Raw genomic sequence first — 14,304 nt, forward strand, 5'->3', positions numbered from 1 at the left:
ATAGTGTGAGTGGGGAGAACTTACAAATTGTTACAATAATGATCTGTACCAAGTATGATTGAAGTGGTGATTTTTTTTTGTTATAATTTCTGTATTTTACACAAATACCTTTCAAGCAAAAGCCCTAAAATATTTGTTTTACAGTTAATTTAGTTAAAATTGAAGTTTGGTGTGGAATGATGAATAATATGGTTTATCGATTATAAAAAAAAGTGAAAAAACCAAAAACAAATAAAAGATCTTGAAGACACCCATGTTCTATTGCTGACATACTGTAGTTTAGCACAACAAATTCAAAAACAAAGACAAGCATTTAGACCACCCACAGTATCTGAAAGAACTTGAATTATCAAATGATGAATATGGAACACACAAAGAAACCTACTGGAGATTTCCACAATGGATTGTCATCCATTCTGGTAAAAGTAACATTTGATAAAACATGTCAGGGCAGAAAACAATTTCTTTCTATTTTGACAACAGTATCAGCTGTAAAGTTATAACACTATTTTCTGATACAATTTACCACTTTCAGTTTGAAATTAGTTTCCCTGCCCTTCATTCATGATGGTCAGAAAAAGGGTTGAGCTGATTACACTACTGTTCAAAAACCTTCGTCGCTAGATTCGTCACCAAAGTTATACTTAATTGGAGCACAGGAGCGCGTCGAAGAGATCTAGGAGCAGGGGCACTGCTGCATTTTATTTCAGGTTCATCACCATTATCATCACTGTCTGATTTAGCCTTTTTCTTCAGATCCTGTTGTACGGAGAAGATAATTTCAATTAATTAAGTGGAGATCAGAATGAAGTTAAAATGAGCATATTTTAACAAATATAATTAATATTTCCAACATTACAACAGCAACCAGAAAATATTCACTTCTTATTTAACTGAAAACTCTTACTTGCTTACTCTGATACAATCAGTAGAAAATTCATAAGTTCACACATTGTTTCACAAGAACAAGTAACATAACAATGTTGAATAAACAATTAATGTCATGAAACTAATCAACAAATTACAGCAGTGTTTTTGATTAATTCAAAGTTGTTTTGCTTAATTATTTGTTATTCGACTTGAAAAACTAGTAAACTAATAAAATTAGTATTTCCATTTAACATTGTTTTTGATTATTCCAAATCTCATTAATTATCTATCATGAAGTAACGATCTGGACAATTAATCGATTATCATATTCCACTAGCTGACAAACTTTAACAATGGATTTTTGATTATTCCGAACCTCATTAATTATCTATCATGAAGTAACGATCTGGACAATTAATCAATTATGATATTCCACTAGCTGACAAACTTTAACAGTGAGTTACAAAACTTAAGCAAGAATTTTCTGTGAATATTTCTGTCTGGCTGGATTCTTAGTTCAGTCACACAGTGTTATTGAATAACATCTTAACTCACTAAAACAACAAATGAATGAATTTATAATTTTAGTATTAAGAAAACTGTATAACAATCTAAGAAGCTCTTGGTGATTCTGGCATTTTATCATATGTATGTTTAGCTTTAGAAATCAGAGACACTTGTCAATTACAGTAAAGGTCTAATTAATTATGAGCCTTAAATATCATTATTATTCAATATAAAAGACTAAAAATATACTGGAGTACAGGAAATTAATTTTAAGACTCATGCACAAACACAACAAATAACCCATTTCTAAGAACAATAAGACTTACAGCCAACCATGTCATTTCAAACTCAGAATTGGGCATTATATAGTATAATAAATAATTCACACAGTTTTAACACTTATGATGGCTTCAGTACATGCTGGGCAACTGAGAATAGTTCTTAAACATTTAATAAGCTGATGAATTAATTAAAAGGCAAACATAATTCACTAATGACCGTAAATAAACATTTTTCCTTAATCTAATAAAAATTTACTTTTTTAGGACGCTTTGCTGGTTTTGCAGTAGATTCTCTTTTCTTCCTCTTTTCTCCACCTGCAGTTGTAGGTTTTTTAGATGGAGCACGAGACTTCTTAACCTCAGGAATAAATTCATTGTCTGAGCCATCAGATCTATCCTCCTGCTGTTTCACTACTGATACAATAAACAAGAGCTTTATCTTAACAGATCTATCCCCCTTGTGTTTCACTACTGATACAATAAACAAGAGCTTTATCTTAACAGATCTATCCCCCTTGTGTTTCACTACTGATACAATAAACAAGAGCTTTATCTTAACAGATCTATCCCCCTTGTGTTTCACTACTGATACAATAAACAAAAGTTTTATCTTAACAGATCTATCCCCCTTGTGTTTCACTACTGATACAATAAACAAAGTTTTATCTTAACAGATCTATCCCCCTTGTGTTTCACTACTGATACAATAAACAAGAGCTTTATCTTAACAGATCTATCCCCCTTGTGTTTCACTACTGATACAATAAACAAAAGTTTTATCTTAACAGATCTATCCCCCTTGTGTTTCACTACTGATACAATAAACAAAAGCTTTATCTTAACAGATCTATCCCCCTTGTGTTTCACTACTGATACAATAAACAAGAGCTTTATCTTAACAGATCTATCCCCCTTGTGTTTCACAACTGATACAATAAACAAGAGCTTTATCTTAACAGATCTATCCCCCTTGTGTTTCACAACTGATACAATAAACAAGAGCTTTATCTTAACAGATCTATCCCTCTTGTGTTTCACTACTGATACAATAAACAAGAGCTTTATCTTAACAGATCTATCCCCCTTGTGTTTCACTACTGATACAATAAACAAGAGCTTTATCTTAACAGATCTATCCCCCTTGTGTTTCACAACTGATACAATAAACAAGAGCTTTATCTTAACAGATCTATCCCTCTTGTGTTTCACTACTGATACAATAAACAAGAGCTTTATCTTAACAGATCTATCCCCCTTGTGTTTCACTACTGATACAATAAACAAGAGCTTTATCTTAACAGATCTATCCCCCTTGTGTTTCACTACTGATACAATAAACAAGAGCTTTATCTTAACAGATCTATCCCCCTTGTGTTTCACTACTGATACAATAAACAAGAGCTTTATCTTAACAGATCTGTCCCCCTTGTGTTTCACTACTGATACAATAAACAAGAGCTTTATCTTAACAGATCTATCCCCCTTGTGTTTCACTACTGATACAATAAACAAGAGCTTTATCTTAACAGATCTATCCCCCTTGTGTTTCACTACTGATACAATAAACAAGAGCTTTATCTTAACAGATCTATCCCCCTTGTGTTTCACTACTGATACAATAAACAAAAGTTTTATCTTAACAGATCTATCCCCCTTGTGTTTCACTACTGATACAATAAACAAGAGCTTTATCTTAACAGATCTATCCCCCTTGTGTTTCACTACTGATACAATAAACAAGAGCTTTATCTTAACAGATCTATCCCCCTTGTGTTTCACTACTGATACAATAAACAAGAGCTTTATCTTAACAGATCTATCCCCCTTGTGTTTCACTACTGATACAATAAACAAGAGCTTTATCTTAACAGATCTATCCCCCTTGTGTTTCACTACTGATACAATAAACAAGAGCTTTATCTTAACAGATCTATCCCCCTTGTGTTTCACTACTGATACAATAAACAAGAGCTTTATCTTAACAGATCTATCCCCCTTGTGTTTCACTACTGATACAATAAACAAAAGTTTTATCTTAACAGATCTATCCCCCTTGTGTTTCACTACTGATACAATAAACAAGAGCTTTATCTTAACAGATCTATCCCCCTTGTGTTTCACTACTGATACAATAAACAAGAGCTTTATCTTAACAGATCTATCCCCCTTGTGTTTCACTACTGATACAATAAACAAGAGCTTTATCTTAACAGATCTATCCCCCTTGTGTTTCACTACTGATACAATAAACAAGAGTTTTATCTTAACAGATCTATCCCCCTTGTGTTTCACTACTGATACAATAAACAAGAGCTTTATCTTAACAGATCTATCCCCCTTGTGTTTCACTACTGATACAATAAACAAGAGCTTTATCTTAACAGATCTATCCCCCTTGTGTTTCACTACTGATACAATAAACAAGAGCTTTATCTTAACAGATCTATCCCCCTTGTGTTTCACTACTGATACAATAAACAAAAGTTTTATCTTAACAGATCTATCCCCCTTGTGTTTCACTACTGATACAATAAACAAAAGTTTTATCTTAACAGATCTATCCCCCTTGTGTTTCACTACTGATACAATAAACAAGAGCTTTATCTTAACAGATCCATCCCCCTTGTGTTTCACTACTGATACAATAAACAAAAGTTTTATCTTAACAGATCTATCCCCCTTGTGTTTCACTACTGATACAATAAACAAAAGTTTTATCTTAACAGATCTATCCCCCTTGTGTTTCACTACTGATACAATAAACAAGAGCTTTATCTTAACAGATCTATCCCCCTTGTGTTTCACTACTGATACAATAAACAAGAGCTTTATCTGAACAGATCTATCCCCCTTGTGTTTCACTACTGATACAATAAACAAGAGCTTTATCTTAACAGATCTATCCCCCATGTGTTTCACTACTGATACAATAAACAAGAGCTTTATCTTAACAGATCTGTCCCCCTTGTGTTTCACTACTGATACAATAAACAAGAGCTTTATCTTAACAGATCTATCCCCCTTGTGTTTCACTACTGATACAATAAACAAGAGCTTTATCTTAACAGATCTATCCCCCTTGTGTTTCACTACTGATACAATAAACAAAAGCTTTATCTTAACAGATCTATCCCCCTTGTGTTTCACTACTGATACAATAAACAAAAGTTTTATCTTAACAGATCTATCCCCCTTGTGTTTCACTACTGATACAATAAACAAAAGTTTTATCTTAACAGATCTATCCCCCTTGTGTTTCACTACTGATACAATAAACAAGAGCTTTATCTTAACAGATCTATCCCCCTTGTTTCACTACTGATACAATAAACAAAAGTTTTATCTTAACAGATCTATCCCCCTTGTGTTTCACTACTGATACAATAAACAAGAGCTTTATCTTAACAGATCTATCCCCCTTGTGTTTCACTACTAATACAATAAACAAAGTTTTATCTTAACAGATCTATCCCCCTTGTGTTTCACTACTGATACAATAAACAAGAGCTTTATCTTAACAGATCTATCCCCCTTGTGTTTCACTACTGATACAATAAACAAGAGCTTTATCTTAACAGATCTATCCCCCTTGTGTTTCACTACTGATACAATAAACAAGAGCTTTATCTTAACAGATCTATCCCCCTTGTGTTTCACTACTGATACAATAAACAAAATTTTATCTTAACAGATCTATCCCCTTGTGTTTCACTACTGATACAATAAACAAGAGCTTTATCTTAACAGATCTATCCCCTTGTGTTTCACTACTGATACAATAAACAAGAGCTTTATCTTAACAGATCTATCCCCCTTGTGTTTCACTACTGATACAATAAACAAGAGCTTTATCTTAACAGATCTATCCCCCTTGTGTTTCACTACTGATACAATAAACAAAAGTTTTATCTTAACAGATCTATCCCCCTTGTGTTTCCTACTGATACAATAAACAAGAGCTTTATCTTAACAGATCTATCCCCCTTGTGTTTCACTACTGATACAATAAACAAGAGCTTTATCTTAACAGATCTATCCCCCTTGTGTTTCACTACTGATACAATAAACAAGAGCTTTATCTTAACAGATCTATCCCCCTTGTGTTTCACTACTGATACAATAAACAAGAGTTTTATCTTAACAGATCTATCCCCCTTGTGTTTCACTACTGATACAATAAACAAGAGCTTTATCTTAACAGATCTATCCCCCTTGTGTTTCACTACTGATACAATAAACAAGAGCTTTATCTTAACAGATCTATCCCCCTTGTGTTTCACTACTGATACAATAAACAAAAGTTTTATCTTAACAGATCTATCCCCCTTGTGTTTCACTACTGATACAATAAACAAAAGTTTTATCTTAACAGATCTATCCCCCTTGTGTTTCACTACTGATACAATAAACAAGAGCTTTATCTTAACAGATCCATCCCCCTTGTGTTTCACTACTGATACAATAAACAAAAGTTTTATCTTAACAGATCTATCCCCCTTGTGTTTCACTACTGATGCAATAAACAAAAGTTTTATCTTAACAGATCTATCCCCCTTGTGTTTCACTACTGATACAATAAACAAGAGCTTTATCTTAACAGATCTATCCCCTTGTGTTTCACTACTGATACAATAAACAAGAGCTTTATCTTAACAGATCTATCCCCCTTGTGTTTCACTACTGATACAATAAACAAGAGCTTTATCTGAACAGATCTATCCCCCTTGTGTTTCACTACTGATACAATAAACAAGAGCTTTATCTTAACAGATCTATCCCCCTTGTGTTTCACTACTGATACAATAAACAAAAGTTTTATCTTAACAGATCTATCCCCCTTGTGTTTCACTACTGATACAATAAACAAAAGTTTTATCTTAACAGATCTATCCCCCTTGTGTTTCACTACTGATACAATAAACAAGAGCTTTATCTTAACAGATCTATCCCCCTTGTGTTTCACTACTGATACAATAAACAAAAGTTTTATCTTAACAGATCTATCCCCCTTGTGTTTCACTACTGATACAATAAACAAAAGTTTTATCTTAACAGATCTATCCCCCTTGTGTTTCACTACTGATACAATAAACAAGAGCTTTATCTTAACAGATCTATCCCCCTTGTGTTTCACTACTGATACAATGAAACAAGAGCTTTATCTTAACAGATCTATCCCCCTTGTGTTTCACTACTGATACAATAAACAAGAGCTTTATCTTAACAGATCTATCCCCCTTGTGTTTCACTACTGATACAATAAACAAGAGCTTTATCTTAACAGATCTATCCCCCTTGTGTTTCACTACTGATACAATAAACAAGAGCTTTATCTTAACAGATCTATCCCCCTTGTGTTTCACTACTGATACAATAAACAAGAGCTTTATCTTAACAGATCTATCCCCCTTGTGTTTCACTACTGATACAATAAACAAAAGCTTTATCTTAACAGATCTATCCCCCTTGTGTTTCACTACTGATACAATAAACAAAAGTTTTATCTTAACAGATCTATCCCCCTTGTGTTTCACTACTGATACAATAAACAAAGTTTTATCTTAACAGATCTATCCCCCTTGTGTTTCACTACTGATACAATAAACAAGAGCTTTATCTTAACAGATCTATCCCCCTTGTGTTTCACTACTGATACAATAAACAAAAGTTTTATCTTAACAGATCTATCCCCCTTGTGTTTCACTACTGATACAATAAACAAGAGCTTTATCTTAACAGATCTATCCCCCTTGTGTTTCACTACTAATACAATAAACAAAAGTTTTATCTTAACAGATCTATCCCCCTTGTGTTTCACTACTGATACAATAAACAAGAGCTTTATCTTAACAGATCTATCCCCCTTGTGTTTCACTACTGATACAATAAACAAGAGCTTTATCTTAACAGATCTATCCCCCTTGTGTTTCACTACTGATACAATAAACAAAAGTTTTATCTTAACAGATCTATCCCCCTTGTGTTTCACTACTGATACAATAAACAAGAGCTTTATCTTAACAGATCTATCCCCTTGTGTTTCACTACTGATACAATAAACAAGAGCTTTATCTTAACAGATCTATCCCCCTTGTGTTTCACTACTGATACAATAAACAAGAGCTTTATCTTAACAGATCTATCCCCCTTGTGTTTCACTACTGATACAATAAACAAAAGTTTTATCTTAACAGATCTATCCCCCTTGTGTTTCCTACTGATACAATAAACAAGAGCTTTATCTTAACAGATCTATCCCCCTTGTGTTTCACTACTGATACAATAAACAAGAGCTTTATCTTAACAGATCTATCCCCCTTGTGTTTCACTACTGATACAATAAACAAGAGCTTTATCTTAACAGATCTATCCCCCTTGTGTTTCACTACTGATACAATAAACAAGAGCTTTATCTTAACAGATCTATCCCCCTTGTGTTTCACTACTGATACAATAAACAAGAGTTTTATCTTAACAGATCTATCCCCCTTGTGTTTCACTACTGATACAATAAACAAGAGCTTTATCTTAACAGATCTATCCCCCTTGTGTTTCACTACTGATACAATAAACAAGAGCTTTATCTTAACAGATCTATCCCCCTTGTGTTTCACTACTGATACAATAAACAAGAGCTTTATCTTAACAGATCTATCCCCCTTGTGTTTCACTACTGATACAATAAACAAGAGCTTTATCTTAACAGATCTATCCCCCTTGTGTTTCACTACTGATACAATAAACAAGAGCTTTATCTTAACAGATCTATCCCCCTTGTGTTTCACTACTGATACAATAAACAAGAGCTTTATCTTAACAGATCTATCCCCCTTGTGTTTCACTACTGATACAATAAACAAGAGCTTTATCTTAACAGATCTATCCCCCTTGTGTTTCACTACTGATACAATAAACAAGAGCTTTATCTTAACAGATCTATCCCCCTTGTGTTTCACTACTGATACAATAAACAAGAGCTTTATCTTAACAGATCTATCCCCCTTGTGTTTCACTACTGATACAATAAACAAGAGCTTTATCTTAACAGATCTATCCCCCTTGTGTTTCACTACTGATACAATAAACAAGAGCTTTATCTTAACAGATCTATCCCCCTTGTGTTTCACTACTGATACAATAAACAAGAGCTTTATCTTAACAGATCTATCCCCCTTGTGTTTCACTACTGATACAATAAACAAAAGTTTTATCTTAACAGATCTATCCCCCTTGTGTTTCACTACTGATACAATAAACAAGAGCTTTATCTTAACAGATCTATCCCCCTTGTGTTTCACTACTGATACAATAAACAAGAGTTTTATCTTAACAGATCTATCCCCCTTGTGTTTCACTACTGATACAATAAACAAGAGCTTTATCTTAACAGATCTATCCCCCTTGTGTTTCACTACTGATACAATAAACAAGAGCTTTATCTTAACAGATCTATCCCCCTTGTGTTTCACTACTGATACAATAAACAAAAGTTTTATCTTAACAGATCTATCCCCCTTGTGTTTCACTACTGATACAATAAACAAGAGCTTTATCTTAACAGATCTATCCCCCTTGTGTTTCACTACTGATACAATAAACAAGAGCTTTATCTTAACAGATCTATCCCCCTTGTGTTTCACTACTGATACAATAAACAAGAGCTTTATCTTAACAGATCTATCCCCCTTGTGTTTCACTACTGATACAATAAACAAAAGTTTTATCTTAACAGATCTATCCCCCTTGTGTTTCCTACTGATACAATAAACAAGAGCTTTATCTTAACAGATCTATCCCCCTTGTGTTTCACTACTGATACAATAAACAAGAGCTTTATCTTAACAGATCTATCCCCCTTGTGTTTCACTACTGATACAATAAACAAGAGCTTTATCTTAACAGATCTATCCCCCTTGTGTTTCACTACTGATACAATAAACAAGAGCTTTATCTTAACAGATCTATCCCCCTTGTGTTTCACTACTGATACAATAAACAAGAGTTTTATCTTAACAGATCTATCCCCCTTGTGTTTCACTACTGATACAATAAACAAGAGCTTTATCTTAACAGATCTATCCCCCTTGTGTTTCACTACTGATACAATAAACAAGAGCTTTATCTTAACAGATCTATCCCCCTTGTGTTTCACTACTGATACAATAAACAAGAGCTTTATCTTAACAGATCTATCCCCCTTGTGTTTCACTACTGATACAATAAACAAGAGCTTTATCTTAACAGATCTATCCCCCTTTTGTTTCACTACTGATACAATAAACAAGAGCTTTATCTTAACAGATCTATCCCCCTTGTGTTTCACTACTGATACAATAAACAAGAGCTTTATCTTAACAGATCTAACCCCCTTGTGTTTCACTACTGATACAATAAACAAGAGCTTTATCTTAACAGATCTATCCCCCTTGTGTTTCACTACTGATACAATAAACAAGAGCTTTATCTTAACAGATCTATCCCCCTTGTGTTTCACTACTGATACAATAAACAAGAGCTTTATCTTAACAGATCTATCCCCCTTGTGTTTCACTACTGATACAATAAACAAGAGCTTTATCTTAACAGATCTATCCCCCTTGTGTTTCACTACTGATACAATAAACAAGAGCTTTATCTTAACAGATCTATCCCCCTTGTGTTTCACTACTGATACAATAAACAAGAGCTTTATCTTAACAGATCTATCCCCCTTGTGTTTCACTACTGATACAATAAACAAAAGTTTTATCTTAACAGATCTATCCCCCTTGTGTTTCACTACTGATACAATAAACAAGAGCTTTATCTTAACAGATCTATCCCCCTTGTGTTTCACTACTGATACAATAAACAAGAGCTTTATCTTAACAGATCTATCCCCCTTGTGTTTCACTACTGATACAATAAACAAAAGTTTTATCTTAACAGATCTATCCCCCTTGTGTTTCACTACTGATACAATAAACAAAAGTTTTATCTTAACAGATCTATCCCCCTTGTGTTTCACTACTGATACAATAAACAAGAGCTTTATCTTAACAGATCCATCCCCCTTGTGTTTCACTACTGATACAATAAACAAAAGTTTTATCTTAACAGATCTATCCCCCTTGTGTTTCACTACTGATACAATAAACAAGAGCTTTATCTCACAAATGTATCTTCTTCCTGCTTAACAGATTTATCACTAGTTAGAAAAAAACAAAAAAATTTCATCAAAAAGAAATGTATTGTGAAAAATACTAGAACTGTAAAGTCAGCTTAAAAATACTAGAAGTGTAAGAGGGGTGGAGAAGATTACTTTAAAAGCCTGAAGTAAAAACAGACTATTTTAACACACACACATACATATTAATGAAGTAAAAACAGACTATTTTAACACACACACATACATTAATGAAGTAAAAACAGACTATTATAATACATACACATACATATTAGTGAAGTAAAAACAGACTATTATAATACATACACATATTAATGAAGTAAAAACAGACTATTATAAAACATACACATATACATATTAATGAAGTAAAAAGAGACTATTCTAATACATACACGTATTAATGAAGTAAAAACAGACTATTCTAATACATACACATATTAATGAAGTAAAAACAGACTATTATAATACATACACATATACATATTAATGAAGTAAAAAGAGACTATTATAATACATACACATATTAATGAAGTAAAAACAGACTATTATAATACATACACATATTAATGAAGTAAAAACAGACTATTATAATACACACACATATACATATTAATGAAGTAAAAAGAGACTATTATAATACATACACATATTAGTGAAGTAAAAACAGACTATTATAATACATACACATACACATATAAATGATAAATTACTTTACAGTTAAAATACCTTTGGTTTCTTGTTGTTTACTGGCTCTCTCATCGTCTGTGCTGGAACCACTATCAACTGGTTTTGCGGAGGGAATGACTGATGGTTCAACGTTGAATGAAGAGACAGACTCATCAGGTTTCTTATCTGGAGAGGATCCTCCCAATAAAGAATCAAAGAGCCCATCTGTTGCAACATAAGAAGATATATACATAATTCTCTTTGCAAGTGAATGTGATCATATTTTCTTCCAACATGCAAAAGGAGAACTACTGCCTTCAATCAGCAGAAACACAAAAGAATTAGGTTATCAACAGGGTTTTTAAGAACATATTTCTATCTTTTGGTACCATCATGTAGTCCCCCAAAATATAAATATGGATTTTAAATAACTAATCTTAATGGTCAAATAATTATAAAATTAAAAAATGTTTAATTACACAGTTTAAAAATACACTATTATCATTGATTTAAGCAATCAGTTGAAGTGTTCTAGTTATTTTCAAGTATTTCAGTTAACATACAGTTTATTAAACTTCCTATACCCTCTTGTTGTCAAACATATCATGTTAGAGAAGAGTCATAATCCCTGCTTTCTTTGATAGTACCTTGAAACCTCTTTAAAAGAAAAACAGGTCAAATTTGAGAAACCAACAACTTCAGATAACCTTACGAAATTAAGTCTGCCATCAGTGATGATGAGAAAACCCACTTGTAGAGAAAAATATATATGTAAAAACCAATAGCTAAACACATGTTGAAGGGGGTTGTGTGACTGAGTGTAGGAATGTAGAGGGTGTGCTTAGATGTTTGATTATATTTATTAATATAGGTATAAAGGTGTTTCATGTGGTCAGCTATTGGTCAGTTACCTCTTTCTTTCTCTGTGAACCTGACGATGACTGAAGAAGGTCAAAACATTGTTCGCTTCTCTACAAAATCATTTTCTCAACCCAAACCAGCCATTTTTACACAAACAAGTCTGCCATGATAAGCCAATTTCAGAAAGCAAAACTTCAGCAAGTTACTTTTGGATTTAAAAATCAAATTATAAAAACATGAAAGTTCCCAAATTACATTTAACAAGTGAAACGACAACAATTTAATGCATTATTTCTCTACTTCAACATACAGAAATTACTCTTTCAACTCTCTTGCTACTGGTAGGTCAAAGAGCATATGTCATGACCTTTTGGAAAGTTACATTCAAAATATAATTAAACAATTTTATAAGAATAAAATTGGCATCAAAACAGTTAAAAAATTAAATATAATACAAGTTTTAAATTTTTAATTTTAGAAGAAGTATTTTTAAAAAACAATCTTCTCTAGTATGTGAATCATCACTTCTGTCCTCTAGGCCTTTTTTCCTTCTCTAATCCATTTACTAAACCTATCTGAAGTAAAGGATTCAATATAAATTACTTATTACAGCATACACATCACAATCAGTAGATAGCCTAATGTGGCTTAGCTATAGGAAATCACATCACATATGTATCACAAAGGCAAAGTCTAATTTGTCTAGTTTTCAAGAATATCTTTTATGGTGTCATAATCTGGAAAATTAAACCCACCTATCACAAATAGTTCTCTGTAACAGTTTACACTATATTATTTATAATTGATAGAAAACAAAGTTTTAATATATCAAATTATTTTGTTTTCAATACAGTACTGTCTTTTTTCTTCTTCAGTCTGAAAATTTATCTTGTAGTGTTCGATTTGAAAAGCTTCAAAATTATTTTAAGATTTTTGCATCATAATCAGAAGGCCAGTTACATTATCATTTTGCTTTATGCATGTTATAATTCTCTGTTCTTAGGTGCATTATGCAAGTAAATAAAAATTATTCAGGATGCTTGTGCTATTAGTATAAAAAGTAGGATTAAATTTCACTGGGAACCAACAGGAAAAACAAAATATATATATGTATGTATGTTCCTTGTTTTTCATGTTTTTCTTTCTTTATTATTATAAAAATATTAAAAGTAAGAATTTGAAACATCTAAAGCTATATAAGGTTAGATTAGGTAAGAAAACTGAAGATAGTAATCATTTTTGACAAGATATGCTCGAGGACAGCTTGTGCATAAAGTCCTTCAATACATCAAGCTATGTGTCCACTAAGTAATTTACAGCTGATCAAGGGTAGATTAGTTAGTTCAAGTTCAAAGGCAATAAAACAAAAAAAAATTAGTTATAAACAGATATATACTGCTGCTACCAACTTAAAGCAATTCAAAATAAACAACTGTCCTTTCTAGCTACTATCTGTAGTCATTATAGGAACAAAAAATGTGTAATTCAGATTTATTCATATTTGCTTGTGGTGGTTACAAGGCTGATCAAGAATAGATACAATAAGAAATAAAATATACTCTTCAAAACAAGAAGCAAAAAGGATATTTTTGTTATTTTAAAGAGAAATATATGTAATAACGCTACAAGTTCAGAGTATGTGCTGTTACACGTGTTAAGGCACTGATTGTCAGACCAAAATGACAATAAAAGTTGTGCACTTTGAAAATGGAGGAAAACATCGGATTTTTTCGCCAAAATGCACGCATGTCCAATAAATTTGATTGAGAGATCTGCATGTTCTGCAAGTGCAAAATCCCTATAAAGTGACGGTTTTCGGTTTCCATAGCTCAGTGTTAAGCCACCGACATGCAATACAGTTATGCCAAGACTGACTGAAGCACAACGCAACAACGCCATTGGTCGCTTGGAAGCTGGCAAATCTCGATTAGATGTTGCCAGAGCTGTGAATGT

The 14,304-nt window shown here is 32.6% G+C and overlaps 1 pseudogene across 1 annotated transcript in view; it reads right to left on the minus strand.

Moving 5' to 3' along the window:
• Window positions 1–597: 597 nt before the first annotated feature.
• Window positions 598–14,304, minus strand: part of LOC143223275 (agrin-like) — a 97,864-nt pseudogene continuing 84,157 nt past the window's right edge. The window contains exons 16-18 of the transcript XR_013012796.1: window positions 11,551–11,715; window positions 1,915–2,072; window positions 598–759 (exon numbers count right to left, since the gene is read on the minus strand). The product of XR_013012796.1 is annotated as an agrin-like (transcript). The remainder of the gene's footprint in view (window positions 760–1,914; window positions 2,073–11,550; window positions 11,716–14,304) is intronic.

Source organism: Tachypleus tridentatus, chromosome 1, assembly GCF_004210375.1.
Source record: "Tachypleus tridentatus isolate NWPU-2018 chromosome 1, ASM421037v1, whole genome shotgun sequence".
Classification (NCBI taxonomy): Eukaryota; Metazoa; Arthropoda; class Merostomata; order Xiphosura; family Limulidae; genus Tachypleus; species Tachypleus tridentatus.